The sequence below is a fragment of the Dermacentor variabilis genome, chromosome 2 (genome assembly GCF_050947875.1).
Source record: "Dermacentor variabilis isolate Ectoservices chromosome 2, ASM5094787v1, whole genome shotgun sequence".
NCBI classification, from domain to species: domain Eukaryota; kingdom Metazoa; phylum Arthropoda; class Arachnida; order Ixodida; family Ixodidae; genus Dermacentor; species Dermacentor variabilis.
Window position 1 is genome coordinate 156990645 of NC_134569.1, and position 17527 is coordinate 157008171.

A 17527-nucleotide genomic window follows, 5' to 3' on the forward strand; every position below is an offset into this window, starting at 1 on the left:
AGGAGGTGCAGATTGTTTGTAGATATCTCCCAAGATGTTCACGTATGCCTCCTGTACTCCTTGATTACGGTATGTATCCATGAGGGCTGACATCTCAACTAAATAAAATTCATTTTTATAACATACGAAAGCCATATAGTGAGGTTGATTGCACTACACAAATTTCTCATCCACCTGACTGTTCACATGGACATGATTCACTGTAGAACATTTCTTCCTGAAACAACCTGTTCTCTTGGTTGACTGAAATATTGCCCTCGTTCTGTGGAAAATTACCTTGGTCAATTTTTTCTACTATATCGAAAAAACAAAAAAAAAACAAATGGGTCTATAATTATTCAATTGTCTAGCGTATCCCTTCTTATGAATTAGTATATTGTTGGAATTGTTGCGCCCCGAAACGGCAATGCGCATATTTGCGGGCTCTCCAAGAGGCGGGTCCTTCACTAGCACCTACTGGGACGGCGGCGGGGCCCAATGACGACTTTGGCGGGCAAATAAAATCGCTCCCTTCGAAGCGACGACAACTGCCACAGTCCGAGGAAGCGCTAAAGGCCATGAAGGCCAATCTCATGACCCTGACTAGATGACGGTCATGGCGAGCAACGAGACAGTGCCGACGACTTCCATAGGAACAACGTGGACCACTGTTTCCACGTTGTCTCGTCATTACTTTGTAGGCGGGCTCGAACGATAGACACCAGCGGCGGAGTCCAGCAAAGTGGTGCGACCATGGGTGGATTACTCTGAACAGTACGACCACTCCGATTGGTCAAAGCAAGGACAGGGAATTCCCTTGCAGAAGGGTGGACATACGGGTCAGTTGGTACATCGTTGAAGCAAAAAGCAGTCATAAAGGACAAAAGAAGAGATGTTCACACCACAACAAGTGGACTATCAACTAAGCTTTATTCCTTGAATTCCCTTGTCTAGGAATATAGATGAAAAGAATTGCTTAGGAAGCACCTCTCGTGCGTGCTGACGTGTGTGTGCTCAGACATGTTGTGCGCTTACTTACTTAAAGTTCTCCAACATTCAGTGTGGAGTGGATCTGTTAGTATGCAAAATAAAACCCTTCCTCATTTACTTCAGCCTCACAACTTCATCTCCTCACCAAAAGATCCCCGCAGGAATGTGTGCGTAAGCTGACGTTTGGTTAGTTGCAACAAGAACGTACCCAAGCACACAACGATTCGTCCCTCCCGAGTGTAGCCAGTCCTGTCCTGGGGAAAGGGGTTCGTCGGGTTTAGCCAATGGCGGGTTTTCGGACCTTTACGACCTCCCGCCGGAGGCGACATAACTTTTCGGTCTCTGCTTCATATTGAAGGCACCTCCAGACTGATCCACCTGAAGTAAATTGGCAGTCACCTTTTCCTATTCCCCTCTACAACGTTTTTCCTTTCCTAGCTCCTTTCTTTTACTCTCTTCTCGTCTCTTCTATTCCATCACTTCTGAATTTTTGTAGGCGGCTTCGTTTACTCTCGTGTATGCACCCTTCTTTAGATATATATTAGGTTACGGCGGCAATGTACGGTTGGCTCCTGCAGCCTTACGCGTTAAGCGGTGCAGCATCCCCAAGTTGGGCCCCATAGTGAGTGACCGCCATTGGAGCCGAAATTAATTGGAACTGCTATGGGAACAACAAGGTTTCCCCTCGTGCTTGATCGTCACCCTCAAAAGAAGGGACAACTATTGAGCTGAGCACATCTTTCAACCGACAAAAGAGAGCTATCCGAAATTCCATGTCGCACGCAGTGAGAACTATGAAAAGCTGGCGAGATCAATTTCTTTATTCACAGTTGCTGAGTCTTTCACCACATCCTTTGGGTGAGGTTGTAAAGGGGTTAAAATGGCTAGGGGCAACCTTCTTCTGCAGGTCCCTCGGAAACATCAGTATGAGAAGCTCAGCAGTGTTGTGACGTTTGGCAGCACACTAATTTCTGTATCACCACACCGATCAATGAATAGCTCATCTGTAGTCGTATGAGAAGCTGACCGCCTAGAATTGTCGGAAGCTAAACTCCTGGAAGGGCGCAAAAATAGAACTGTCACCAATGTAAACCGCATCATCATTACACGAAACAACAAAGAAATTTCCAGCAGACATCTTGTCCTCACATATACATCTAGTATTCTTCTTGAAACCATTCAAACAAAATACATTAGGTTAACGTTCGGACCATATATTCCTAGTCCTAGACTGTGCTTCCAATGCCAAAGATTCGGCCATGGATCGCAGATTTGTCGTTGTCGAACAACCTGTGCAAAGTGGGGAGTCCAGGGCCACCCCTCATACAACTGAAATGAAACACTTCTCTGTGCTAAGTGCAGGGATGGCTGTGCAGCCTACTCACATTGCTGTCTGAATAGGCAAAAAGGCATAAGCGTCGTCAAAGCCAAGAAAACTATTTCGTTTAAGGAAGGCCCTAAAAGGCGCTCAGCTTTCCGCAGAACATCGATGAGGCGCGTTGGTGGGCAGTGTCGCAGCGGTCACCGCCAAGTGCCCAGCCTGCGTGCAGTGACCTGTCCCTTGTGGCTCCTGCCACCGAGGTTGAAGTAGTTAAGCCTACTGCACCCAGCCAGCAAACAGACAGCCTGCGCTACTCGTAGCATACCCGCAGGACCACCAGCAGCCCCCTAGGTGGGCGTAGTCAAGCCTGCATCCCCCTGCCCGGTCCTTGCTTGCGCTGGCAACATCAGGCGCAGCTCAGACCCAAAGGCATCCCCATCGAACTCCGCGCTGATTGGTGCAAAGTTCTCATCCTCTAGGGCGAGGCTCCATTGCGGAACTTCTCCCTGCCAAGGACGCGTGTCCGGCGCATCAGAAGAGGCAATAGACACCACACCTATCCTGACGGCGCACCAAGCGGCTAAAGAGTGATGAAGCTCCCTCGACCGCTCCAGAAAGAACACAGACCGCGATGCACGTCCTGGAAAGGGCTGTGTAAGTTAAGGCAGCACTTCCTTTTTTTTCTACGCACAACATTAATTTACTTTCAGTCATCATAATCATCATCATCCTGGTTACGCCCACTGCAGGGCAAAGGCCTCTCCCATACTTCTCCAACAACCCCGGTCATGTACTAATTGTGGCCATGTCGTCCCTGCAAACTTCTTAATCTCTTCCGCCCACCTAACTTTCTGCCGCCCCCTGCTATGCTTCCCTTCCCTTGGAATACACTCCGTAACTCTTAATGACCATCGGTTATCTTCCCTCCTCATTACATGTCCTGCCCGTGCCCATTTCTTTTTCTTGATTTCAACTAAGATGTCATTAACTCGAGTTTGTTCCCTCATCCAATCTGCTCTTTTCTTATTCCTTAACGTTACACCCACCATTCTTCTTTCCATAGCTCGTTGCGTCGTTCTCAATTTGAGTAGAACCCTTTTCGTAAGCCTCCAGGTTTCTGCCCCCTAGGTGAGTACTGGTAAGAGAAAGCTATTATACACTTTTCTCTTCAGGGATAATGGCAACGTGCTGTTCATGATCTGAGAATGCCTGCCAAACGCACCCCAGCCCATTCTTATTCTTCTGATTATTTCCGTCTCATGATACGGATCCGCCGTTACTTCCTGCCCTAAGTAGATGTATTCCCTTACCACTTCCAGTGCCTCGCTACCTATTGTAAATTGCTGTTCTCTTCCGAGACTGTTAAACATTACTTTAGTTTTCTGCAGATTAATTTTTAGACCCACTCTTCGGCTTTGCCTCTCCAGGTCAGTGAGCATGCATTGCAATTGGTCCCTGAGTTACTAAGCAAGGCAATATCATCAGCGAATCGCAAGTTACTAAGGTATTCTCCATTAGCTTTTATCCGCAATTCTTCCCAATCCAGGTCTCCGAATAGCTCCTGTAAGTGAATAGCATTGGAGAGATCGTATCTCCCGGCCTGACGCCTTTCTTTATTGGGATTTTGTTGCTTTGCTTATGGAGGACTATGGTGGCTGGGGAGCCGCTATAGATATCTTTCAGTATATTTACATACGGCTCGTCTACACCCTAATTCCGTAATGCCTCCATGACTGCTGAGGTTTTGACAGAATCAAACGCTTTCTCGTAATCAATGAAAGCTATATATAAGGGTTGGTTATATTCCGCACATTTCTCTATCACCTGATTGGTAGAGTGAACATGGTCTATTGTAGAGTAGCCTTTACGGAATCCTGCCTGGTCCTTTGCTTGACAGAAGTCTAAGGTGCTCCTGATTCTATTTGCGATTACCTTAGTAAATAGTTTGTAGGCAACTGACAGTAAGCTGATCGGTCTATAATTTGTCACGTCCTTGGCGTCCCCTTTCTTATGGATTAGGATTATGTTAGCGTTCTTCCAAAATTCCGGTACGCTCGAGGTCAGTATGCATTGCGTATACAGTGTGGCCAGTTTCTCTAGAACAATCTGCCCACCATCCTTCAACAAATCTGCTGTTACCTAATCCTCCCCAGCTGCCTTCCCCCTCTGCATATCTCCCCATGCTTTCTTTACTTCTTCCGGCGTTACCTGTGGGATTTCGAATTCCTCTAGACTATTTTCTCTTCTATTATCGGCGTGGCTCCCACTGGTACTTTATAAATCTCTACAGAACTCCTCAGCCACTTCAACTATTTCATCCATATTAGTAATGATATTGCCGCCTTTGTCTCTTAATGCATACATCTGATTCTCGCCAATTCCTAGTTTCTTCTTCACTGCTTTTTTTAGGCTTCCTCCGTTCCTGAGAGCATGTTCAATTATATCCATATTATACTTCCTTATGTCAGCTGTCTTACGCTTGTTGATTAACTTCGAAAGTTCTGCCAGTTCTATTCTAGCTGTAGGGTTAGAGGCTTTCATACCTTGGCGTTTCTTGATCAGATCTTTCGTCTCCTGCGATAGTTTACTGGTATCCTGCCTAACGGAGTTTCCACCGACTTCCGTTGCACACTCCTTAATGATACCCACAAGATTGCCGTTCAATGCTTCAACACTAAGGTCCTCTTCCTGGGTTAAAGCCGAATACCTGTTCTGTAGCTTGATCTGGAACTCCTCTATTTTCCCTCTTACCGTAAACTCATTCATCGGCTTCTTTTGAGCCAGTTTCTTCCGTTCCCTCCACAGGTCTAGGTTAATTCGAGTTGTTACCATCCTATGGTCACTGCAGCGCACCTTGCTGAGCACGTTCACATCTTGTATAATACCAGGGTTACCGCAGAGTATGAGGTCTATTTCATTTCTAGTCTCGCCGTTCGGGCTCCTCCACGTCCACTTTCGGCTATCCCGCTTGCGGAAGAAGGTATTCATTATCCGCATATTATTCTGTTCCACAAACTCTACTAATAACTCTCCCCTGCTATTCCTAGTGCCTATGCCATATTCCCCCACGGCCGTGTCTCCAGCCTGCTTCTTGCCTACCTTGGCATTGAAGTCGCCCATTAATATAGTGTGTTTTCACTCAACCCATCGCCGATTCCACGTCTTCATAGAAGATTTCGGCTTCCTGGTCATCATGAGTGGATGTAGGGGCGTAGACCTGTACAACCTCCATATTGTACTTCTTATTAAGTTTCAGAACAAGGTTATGGATATATTCGATCAAATGGAAGACACAACTTCCGTATGTTTGAAGTCTACAATCATGCAAACAGGAACTCCTTTAACTACCGGACATAAAATCGGAATTATGCGGCCACAATCTTGTATATCTTCTTGTTCCATACAGCAGTGATATACTGCGTGGATGTCACGTTGTTCATTGTTGAATTATTATTACAAGATCCGTGAAAGATTAGACGCACCAGACCCACTTCGTCAAAATGTGAAAATATTGTTGCAGCTTATTTCTCGCTTTACTTTATTGCCGCCGTCGGGCTTCATCCGGATAGTAAAATTTAGCAGTACTTAATGTTACAGCTTGTTTCACTTATGACCAAATCAAATTAACAGGAAGCTCTAACTCGGGCCAAACTCCGGTGCCGCCTATTCAACTACATGTAATGGTCAGAATCGTATTTCTGAGATAACACTTCCCCGATTTTATTTATACTTGCTTCATTTGAGTGAGAAATGTAAATTATAGTGTCGTTGGTGCGGAATCTGAATTTAGGGCTTGAATTTGTTTACAGGTATTTCCTAAAATCTGTAAGTTCGAAAAAAATATAAGCGCCTATAGAAACCTCCAAGCTAAGACTTTCTTTTTGATTGTTTCGTGCGTTTGTGTGTAAACCAGAACTCACGTAGTGCGCTCGTCTTAAGGCGCAATGGTCTGTACGTTCCGAAAGCGACAAAAAATGACACAGCCCTCTCCCCTCAAAAATAATTTCAAGTCACAAAAGCACTAAATTGTTTCCTCAGGAACATTTTTCAGAAAAGGCGCGAACTCTGACGTTCATATCTGTCTCTCTAGCCAATGGAAAAACGCTTCGAATAAGCGAGATGATCTAGCGAATATAAAGTTAGAGCCGCCGCTTTTACTCGTATTTACGTGGCAGCATGCTGAACCTGATTCCGGCCCCGTTCCCGGGCCAAGATGAGATGACAAACGATTTCACAAGACCCCATATATTTACAGCCGAATACGTCAAGAAATGAAAATGATTTCTGCACCGGGGATGGTACAAAGGAGAAAACATTCCATTCGACAAAAGGTTGGGCGCAGAAGAAATGACAACATATGAACTCTTTCGTGAAACTAAGAGCAGTTACTTTTTTAAGGTTACTCCAAGATACGCTTAAAAACAGAAATACGCACAAATGCAACTGTGATGTTATTCTTCTCTTGGCACCACTGCGATAAAAAGAAACCTTAATGCTTTGACTGTAGGTTAAACATATTTTAGCTGATTTCACAATAAATACAAGGGGGTTAATGAGACTTGTACCGGTTATCCTATATCTATGTCTAAGGAAAGGTCATCGGGGCGAATTGGGGTGTACTCGAACTTCAGATACAGTCCGAGGGCTGTTGCTCAGTCCAAGCTCGTGTAACACCGGCATGGAACAAATTTTATCTTAATTTCTGCAACGTCGGGTGCCACTTCATCATAGTAAAACAATGATATTGTTTAGGTCTGCACATGGCACACCGAAACATTAAAAGGTGCAATAAACTGACCAATAATATTGACCGACTGTTCATACCTACAGGGTCGCTGTGTCAGAATATTCGTTCTGAATTGGAACTCTTACGGATACCCCTGTCCGTAATCAACACCACGCACTACAGCTCATAGTCCACACACTTGTACTCTCTTTCTACCAGCCTCTTTTCTTAGGAAGCTCCCAGTATCACCTTCTGGCCCACTAGGAATACTGAGAACACACAAAAATATCAGTCAAACTTTTTCATAGAAATGAGCATTGTATAAGGCGACCGAACGTACAGCGGTGATATACGTCTGCATTGAGCCCCTACCTCTAACAAGTAAAACGAAATCCGTTACAATACGTCGCACAAGTTAGAAACAGGTCAGCGACAATATAAAAAAAAGAACCTTGACACCTAACCAACAAACGTCGACGCTGCTGCAATACTAACAAGAAGCTGAGGGCATCGAAGAAACTCACCAAGGGAACATTAAAAAATGGGATCGTAGTGAAAGAACGAAATGTCTTCGTGCCTGCGGGTGTCGCACAAACGGATGCCTGTGTACCAAGCCGGGAGCATGAGGTCTACTATAGGCACGACAGGCACCCTCCAAACTGATAGGTTGTTCATGCCCGCTTCACTGCGAGGTCAGGAGTAGTGGCAACGCAGCGAAATTGGCGTTCTGCTACAGTAGAACTTTCTGTTACCTTCTTTTATTTAGCTGTTTTCACTCTTGTAGACATAGCATACATTGGTGCACTCTATTTTCATCCCCTTTATTCCTTCTTTTTTTTCTTTCGGTTACTTCTCGTTTCATTGTTTTTCGACATACCATATTTTGGCTCGCTGACTTAAGTACTTCTGTTTTGCGGTAGCCCAAGCTTCACAGCGAATGGATCAGTAAGGGCACGCATGGATGGATTCGGACGACGAGGACGCGTATGATGCCACTCGGGTTTTCTATATCCGGCCATGCGTGGGGCGCTAACATTAGCACATTTTTGCTCTTTCAGTAACTGCTTACCATGTATCCAACAAGTTGTTTGTCTAAGCTTGATAGCTTAAGGCTGGCGTTCGTTGCAACGCATAATCCTCAGTGTGCATGAGAAGTTTTTCGGATAAATGATGCCCATGAACCGGAGACAGGCTTCCCTATATATCGACTGGTTCTGTAGGAACGACCAAAGCCGCCCTCTATGCAGGCGTTGCTCAAGCTCATCCCTCCTCAACCCTTTATTTTTCTCTAAGCTGGCGGTATGCTGATGGTGCTGCATTTACTGAGAAACTTTTAATTCAATTATTGTTACAGGAGAAATATTCTTTTACTTTTGCGAAGGACATTTCAAATATTGTTTTTGGCTTAGCGCAATTCTAAAGGGTTCACGCTTACCAATTGCTCGCTAAATTTTTCGCTAAAATTCCTCTGGAATCGAAACCTTCATCCTCCCATATCCTTCAGCATCTGTTTTTGACCAAAACTGTTACTTCACAAAGGCTCAACAACATGCCAGACTGAACGAGTTGAAGTTCCAAAAAAATCTGGTGCACAAGTAAAATAAACATGTCAAGAAAAAGACCCGATACACGCATAGTCCACCGCCACGCAGGCCTGCTTCTTCACGCGCTAAATCGCTCCCTCGCTCACTTCCTCGCTCGCTCGCTCGCTCGCTCGCTCGCTCGCTCACTCACTCACTCACTCACTCACTCACTCACTCACTCACTCACTCACTCACTCACTCACTCACTCACTCACTCACTCACTCACTCACTCACTCACTCACTCACCCACTCACTCACTCACTCACTCACTCACTCACTCACTCACTCACTCACTCACTCACTCACTCACTCACTCACTCACTCACAAACACTACTGCCCATCTAGCTATTTTATTGAACCGGGCCAGCTACGCTTTACTTATCTGCTTCCAATGCGAAAGAGCATTACGCAAAGCAGCGGTACTCATTACGAAATCACCTCGCAGAACAAAGATAGCAAGCACAGGTGCTTTACTTGCGAGGATATTTTTGCCACAGCCTCTCTTCTTGAAGGACATTAGATTGTATGAACGTTGTGACAATGAAGTCTCCCCGGCGACGGACTGCATGACTGCCATATTTTTTCTTCTCTCTCCTTATCTGTTCTTCCCTTCTCCCCCTTCCCAATTGTAGGGTAGCCAACAGGGCACGTCCTTCGTTAACCTCCCTACCTTTGCCTCTTCGTTTCTGTCTATTCTTACCTCTTTTTGCCACAGCGGCGTATTACTTACCTTTATCCGTCTGGAAGCTCCTTTGAAGATGACAGAGGGCATGGCGTCTATTGTGTAGAGCATGTCCACATACACTTGGCCACCTGTATTGTAGTGCTAGGCTCGCCCCGTCAACAAGGAGGAGTCAGACACCTTCTGTGTCACAAACGGTGAGCTCGAAGGTTGTCAGAATGATTACGTTAACGTCAAAGACAAAAGGATCATGAATAAATGCACACGCCAAGGGGACACCGGATGGCCTATTCTTACGATTGACTATGCGCCTCAAAGACACATCGAAGAATCAAAATTTTATACGAAGCAGGATCACAACATCTACCTAGGTAACTCCTGACTGCATTGGCTAAGTGCAATTTTGCATCAAGAAAAAACATAATTACAGTAGGTGTAGCGACGCCTGGAAAAACTGAAAGCCATGCGCACACGCAGTGACTAAGAATGTTTGCTTGTTCATTGTTAGCACAGCTTACGGATGCACAAACGGATGTATAATCTCTGATAACACTGACATCAGCGACGAAAAGCATCGAAGGATTCTGTGATCAACATTCACTGACAGCAATTTTCACCACTTCATGTGTTAGGCGAGTCTCAAAACTTAATTTTTGAGGCGACCTGATCACGCCTAAGTGATCTGTGAGCGTGACCAGCAGCAATATAATGCATCTCGGCCACTGCTATGTGGCAAGAGCTAAAGGTTGGGCCAATTCGTCGCTGTCTGCACCCACACGATCGCATGTTTGTGCTCTTCAGATAGCATTCAAATATATTTAGGCGCTGTCAAAGAAATTGTGCGGCCCACTTGCAAAGCACTTAATGAGGTGAAATCCAATTATTGTCCAAAACTAAGACAGAGGCGACATATTGAACAAAATGCATCACTTCAGCGAATTCGGTTGTGCTTTCAACGTGGACAACGTCGAGACAAGTGTCCCTTGGCCTCAGTCCCCCAAGTGTAGCTGAAGGTAGTTGAATCATTATCAGCTGATCCTCGCTAGACATTGCGCGAAATGAAGAACTCAAACTCGGACATAAAAACATCTTCACGTTTGCCAACGCGCACGCTGACCTCTAACTGGGAGCTAGAAAAACGTCAGTGCAGGAAGGCAATCCCATCGGTCTCTGTCATCAAAACGATGCAGCGGAATGTAATTGCCACCTTGAAGCACCTACGTTTTCCTTCATGCGTCAGCGTGGGTGTTTGCCGCTGCGTCGGGTTAAGCAGATGACGTGTACGGGAGAGCCGGCAGCTGTGGCACGCTTTGCATGCTGCGGTGTTCTGGGCTGCATCCAGCGTATGCTTAGGGCGTATCCGGTTTAACATTGTTAATGTCGAAAACCGCTGGACCAATTTTGCACTCTATCGACAATCTCCGCAACCGCGATCCTTGCTTGCGAAGGTAGGTATGCAGTGAAGTGGGCACATACGCATTGCACCGAAGAAGTAGACTGTGTAAGGCTCATCGTAATCATCGCTGTACCATCCTCCTTCCTCACAGTAAATTATCTATGTTGCTACCTCACACCCTATCCCGAGTGTCGTGTAGCAGGCCAGGGTCACCTGCAATAACGCAAGCCGATCTCCTTACCTCCTTCCATTCTTGTTCCTCTCTGTCTCTCCCTAGCAGTAAGTAGTACCGCGCGAGAAATATTTGTAATAACGAAGCTCCTCTTGTCATTTTACCGGGGTGTGTCGTTCGTTGTCATTTCCTCGCCATATATATATATATATATATATATATATATATATATATATATATATATATATATATATATATATATATATATATATATATATATATGTCTTTTCTAAAAACAATATTGGTTTTGTGCCATGAATTGTTTCTCTTGTTATTCTAGTTCTCATGTTATTCTAGCATATTTTGCAAAAAGAATTATGTTTCCGTCGGCAGCCGTTGACAAGTAATGAATGTTTTTCCAACCCCTTCTGTGGCATCCGATACCAAAACTGAACTTTTTTATTTCAGTACATCAGCAATTTCATTAAACGTATAGCTTGCTTTAAATATTTTACTACGTTAATTTCTATTAGCACGTTATAAAAGCGTTTAGAAGCATTTTGGGACACTTGTTCTTTTCTAATTAGTTAAAGTTTTTACCGGAGGCGTTTCAATACCTACACATCTGCTTATGGTCAAAGCCCTTTTTCTCGAAACGTTCTTTTTTCTTTTTGTGTGTGTGTGCGTGTGTGTGTGTGTGCAATAAAAGACGTAATGGTTGAAGTAATTGCCGAGCTGCGCTGACAACATTTTATACATCATTTGCAAAATAACCTGGAAGAGTAGATTAAAGGTATGTGCATCTTTTACCAATTGAGTACGTTAATCTATGCACACGCGAAAGCTTTATACTATATTATCGCACACTGGCTTAGCAAGCGCACACACTACGGCGTCATGGACTCTTCGAACAAAAAAAGAGCGAGAAAAATGAAAAGCCCTAGCTTTTCGAATTTTTGCGCTTAGTATACAATTTACCAGAGAGCACTGAGACCTATATACCTTAATAACATATTGATATTGGACCAACCTTCGCTCTCACAGGCAGCTGTGCCCCGCTAATCTGTACTGCCTAGTGTTCATGTTGTCTGTGCGGTTCTAACTGAAGCATACACGGGAGCCATAAATACTTCGCATTTTTGCATAAATAGTGTGTAAAAATAAAGTTGAAATTTTCTACAACACAGCAACATGGACAGAGTCGACTAGTTTTGACAAAACGCGAACGTTCTGCCTTGCGAGGGCTCATCGGTGAGTGAAGCCATCCTCCTTCATATTTCAGTCTCGCTCAGTTTCGCATAGTATATCTGGCCTTTTTAGCAGTACCAGGGGAAATTTTTTTGCGTCCTTTCCGTCTCATTTATCTACAAGGAGTCTGTATATTAGCTCACAGAATTCTTGGTTCACTTTGTAAGAGCAGTTTCGTATTTGCCTGAAACTATCGCCATTACGATGCCTAATACCGTCATTGGCTACGAAGTGCTCTTAAGACTGGTTCAAGTAAGCAGAAAATTTGCAATTAGGGGCTATGGAAGCTTACTAAGCGAGTAATATTATTCGCAATATTTCGGTTTTGTTTCACTTAATTCATGATTGAAGTGCACTCAAGTGTGCTGTAGTTTTTTGAGCATGTACCTGAGCAATGCGTTCTCGATGAGACCGATTGGCCGGCAATCGTGTATGTGAAAATACAAAGAAAGTGCTCACTGGTACGTTTGATACCAAAAAAGGAGGAGTCTAAAATGGCGCCGCTTTTATTTAAAACTCGCGTCACTTTACGTGCATAAATGTTTCTATTTCTTTTTATCTATTACAGGGACCACATTTTATGTTTGCGACCAACGTCGAAGTTACAAAATAAAATCTGAGACTTTTGCATGCATAAATAAAGAAACACGATAATAAAATTCTCTGTTCTTGTAAACTTGCAGTAGGCAGCTTTTACTATCGGGAATAGTTTGCCTATATGTGCCTGTTTCATTCTGTAAATGAAATTTGATATTTTTAATAGCCACAATTTGTTTAGCTTGCTATCGAATATTCTCCAAAGGAAAGGTGAACATTTTTGCTGATCTGTTCAAGAAATGTGCTAGGATAAACACTCCATATTGAAGTATTATGTGCATTTCTCTAAACATTTACCTTACGCATGTGCTCGAAAATATTCACTACAGAAATTGTGGGTGCCTTATCACGACTTTTACGTTACTCTGGAGACTCTTCCGGGACAGTCAATAGAAAACTAATTTCAAAAAAGCTCCTTATGCAGTATTGCGGCAAACATATATTATCTATAGGTTAATTGTTGTGTATTAAAATCAATTGATAGACATCTTCCCCAAAATAATATCTCAGAATGCAAACAGTAATGAAATATTAGTGGGAAATGGGTCTCCTGAATGTGCTCTTCAAACAGTGTGTTTATGCGGAAACATATAAAAAAAAGCACTAGAGCAAGCACTTATACCGCAACAATATCAATGCAAAGATAACGTTGAAAGAAGTCCGAACGCACGCCCGACAGAAAAGCACGGGAGCAGTGAGGCTGGGAATTCTACAGCAGGCTCACTGTTTAAGTTAAAGGATGGTGCCAAAAAGGAAGAGCTGAATGATTGAGTGAATGAATGAATGGATTATTGGGTTTTACGTGCCAAAAGCACAATTTTATATTGAAGCACGCCGTAGTGGGGGACTCCGGAATAATTTTTGCCACCTGGGGATCTTTAACGTACCTCTCAACGCACGGGACACCGGCGTTATTGCATTTCACCCTCCGATGGGGGCGAAATGGGAAAACACCCGTGTACTTATATTTAGGTGCACGTTAAAGAATCCCAGGTGGTCGAAATTTCCGGACTCCTTCACTACGGCGTGCCTCATAATCAGAAAGTGGTTTTGGCACGAAAAATTCCATAATTTAGTATAATTGCATTTCACCCTAATGAAAAACGACCGCCGCTGCCAGGATTTGATCCCGCGACCTCGAGCTTAGCAGCGAAATACTACAGTCGCTAAGCCACCGCGGCGGGTAAAGCAAGATGTCATCTCTGTATGAAGAGTGAAACGAACGAAATGATTTGGCTAAGTCAAATATTACATATCATGGCGGTCGTTGGTACATTTCGCGTTCATGTTAACGTACTTCATTATCTCCTATCATTTTTAGTCTTCAAATGTTATTTCATAATTCCCATTATCGATGCGTCAAGTCGCTTCACTACTGCCGGCTAACACCACACCATATTCCGAGTGGCTTAATAGCACAAGCGCCTCAGTGCTGCGGGTAGCGCCTTTTAGAATAAAGTATGTTTTGTGCATTCTTTAATACTACGCATTTTATGTCTGGACGCCGTCATAAAATCAGTTGAGACCCAGCGCCTGTGCTTATTTGCTGCTTTACGCCCTTCAGAAATTTAACTCGGCAGTTAATGATAGCACGCATCCGTAACAACTTCCCAACAGTTCTATACTTGTAGGTGTTTCAATCCTTTTCATTCTACTGTCTCTTACATTTTATTTTCTTGGTTTGGCGTATGCTTACCTTAATGAGGGCCAAGTGTCCTTAATTTACATTTATTGTTATTCCTCCAAATTTTCTTTTTTTATAGTAACCTATTTCATATGGCGGTGCGTTCTACTTAGCCTAAAATCCTGTAAAGAAAAAAAGCGTAACACACTTTAGGCATAAAACAGTAGCGCCAATGTTTATGGTAACAACTGCCCCATTGTTCACCACCCTAAAAAAAAAAAACTGGCAACATCATGCCTGATATCAGCCGTTTAGTTTTAGGTGACTCGCGTAATTCTTCCTGTCCCCAAGGTAAAGACAAACAATGATAATTAGCAAAAATAATTATTCAAATTCTTGAATGTAGGTGCAAACGCCACCGATCTGATTATGAAGCATTCTGTTGCGCGGAAGTTTGGAATAATTACGACCACCCGGGTTTCCTTTACTTGCATGTAAAACCTAAATGCACGGGCGCCTTTCTTGCTTTGCATTTCCATCAAAATGCGTGCCCGGCGGCCGGTACCGAAACGGTCACCTCGAGATTTGGCAGCGTAAGGCATTACGCTGCCAAATTAGGCACTTAGCTACCGCAGTGTGTAACAAAAAATTGTGACATAGCGCAAGATAGATAATCCACGGGAATACTAAGTTTGTAATAAGTTTCCACATTGAGCCTGCGAGCAAACTGTTCTGAGTAATTCGGGCCTGATGTAATTTCCACAAGGTCAACAAGCATTAACTCGCTGCGTAAAAGGCGGCCAAAGAACGTCAGCATGCCGTGAAGTCGACGCACCTAACGCAGAACTCCGAAAGGCGAAGGGAACTCAAGTGCAGCGAAACTTGTGCGCGACCGTAAGAACGCGCGCTGAAACCTACGTTCGCTGAAACGCGCATCGCTTGTGTAGTGGCAGCTGTTCTTCTAGTCTAGAATTTAGTGCGACGCATGCTCACTTCCTGTATTCTGTGGCACTTTTCTACTCGCTTCTACACATAGCGGACTCTAAATGCCAAAACAAGTTTCAATGTCTGAAGTCTTTACAAGAAGCATTACGCAGCAAGGACCTGGCGGAGCAGCTCTGGGCCGTCCAGCGAGCCCAAGATGTGGCCAGGGAGTTACAACTCCCGGTTCCAATGTTGGAGTAGCCCGCTCTAGAGGGACCTTGCGCCGCCTAGCTCGCAGGACCTTTCATTAAAGTTATTCCATCCATCCATCCATCCATCCCATAACAAGGAGTTTGAAGCACCTCTGTGGCACTGCGAGTAGGCACATGAGCTGTTCTCTGAATTCGCACTTTGACTTCCTCCTCTCCCTTTGTACAGACACATAAGCAACTATTACCGTCTGTTCCGACGCCTGTCGAACCGAATAAAGTAGGAAATACAATTTTGTTTCACTGGCACCCTCAAATAAGAGAAATAAAACGCAGACAAAATCCAATCTGGTGGCTTCAGCGGATAAAGGAGAAAACAATTTGGTGCCCCTAAAAATATGCCCGCAGAACGAACTTGTTATAATTTATGTGCATGAGTCGTGAGGTGGCTATTTAAATGATAAGGAACGTGCATTTATTTTTTTCAAACGCTGACATGGGTGCCAGCATCCACGACAAACCATACTGCACGATCATCTCAAGTATTTCTTCCAGAGATAGATTTGCGCATCGAATGCACTCGCAGAAGGAAAAAAAAAGTGCCACATGAAACAAAATGCAACATAATTCATTAAAAAGGAAAACCCGCATACCTATTACATACGCATATAAGAAAATTTTATAGATATTTGACTATTATTGTTACGTCAACCATTACCATCGCTCAAATCGGGAGTGGCCTGCGTACGCAGTTCTGCCGCTAATTATTATGCTGTCAAGACTATAGCACGACGTGTGTTATCTGTGAAATATTTTCTTTTTCGTAAATTTTGTTCTGACGAATGTTACGTGATGTCTTGATAATAAATAAACAAGCCAGCGCAACTGCGAGTTTTGGGTGCCGAAATTGAGTGAAATCATATAGGTTACCCAGCTGAGAGCGTATCTCGTAACGAGCAATCTCAACGTTTCAAAGTACAACAGTAGCTTTTCTCCTGCCCGGCTCATGACGGCAGTTATAGCGCATTGTCCAACAGAAGCAGTCGCATAGAGAATCGATCCCAGCTAAAATTGCACGGAGCAATGCTGGAGCCAGATAAGAGTTGATCTCGTCTGACCGTAAAGCATGAAGGACGTCCGATCATTCACTAGAAACAATGCACGTTATCTCCCACTTGGCCTAAGCAAGTAGGAACATCGTTCGCAGGCAGCCCCCGAGTAAGGATAGATTGCTACAAATGCGCTGTTCTTCGAATGAAGAGAACTGACGAGCCGGATGATAGGACACTAAAAGAAGCAACGCATAGAACGCTGGATGCATAAGATGCCTGAAGCCGATCAACGACAGGGAATTCGTGTTAACGCACTGGAAAGCCTTCTTTAGGTTAGCACGGTGGGCCAACGACTTGAAGAAGCTGCGCGCGAGTCACTCTCCTCCGCTCCGGCCTGTATCCTATTAGCACTAAGCAGAGAAACGCCAAGGCGTGGAGTGCGCCACCGTGTATCCCACTGTGGAAGAATTTTCGGACGCAGGAATTTTATGATGACCGTCGCTGATGACCGCGTTGGCTTGAGAAATTTTGGGTTCTCCACTAGTCGCAATGAGCCCTCAGGAGAGATCATTAACATGTGCTCAAAGCATCGTTTGGCCGTCGACAAGAAAACCTTGCGCGTCGCTGTGAAAGGAGATACACATCACAGATGACACGAGAACACAGTAGTATGCAAGTGACTGATAGGAAGAAGTGTTACCCTCAAAAAGAACCAACCTCTCATTACGAAACGGATCGATACATTTTCACACAGCAAATATCGACAAAATGTAGAACCATCCGCAGCCCCCCCCAACATCGTGACCCATAATCAAATTGTGGTTTCAGCTTCTCAACCGACCAGAACGTGATCAATTTCTTTTATTGAAAAGTCATGAATCGCCGTGACACAGGAACCTACCTGCCTACACCTAAGTGCGTGATCTGAAGCAAGAAATGCTGCCAAATGAATGCAGTGAGGGAGTAGACGTTGCACCCGATGCGCCAACTCACACAGAAAAAAAATGTAAATTTAGGAAGCA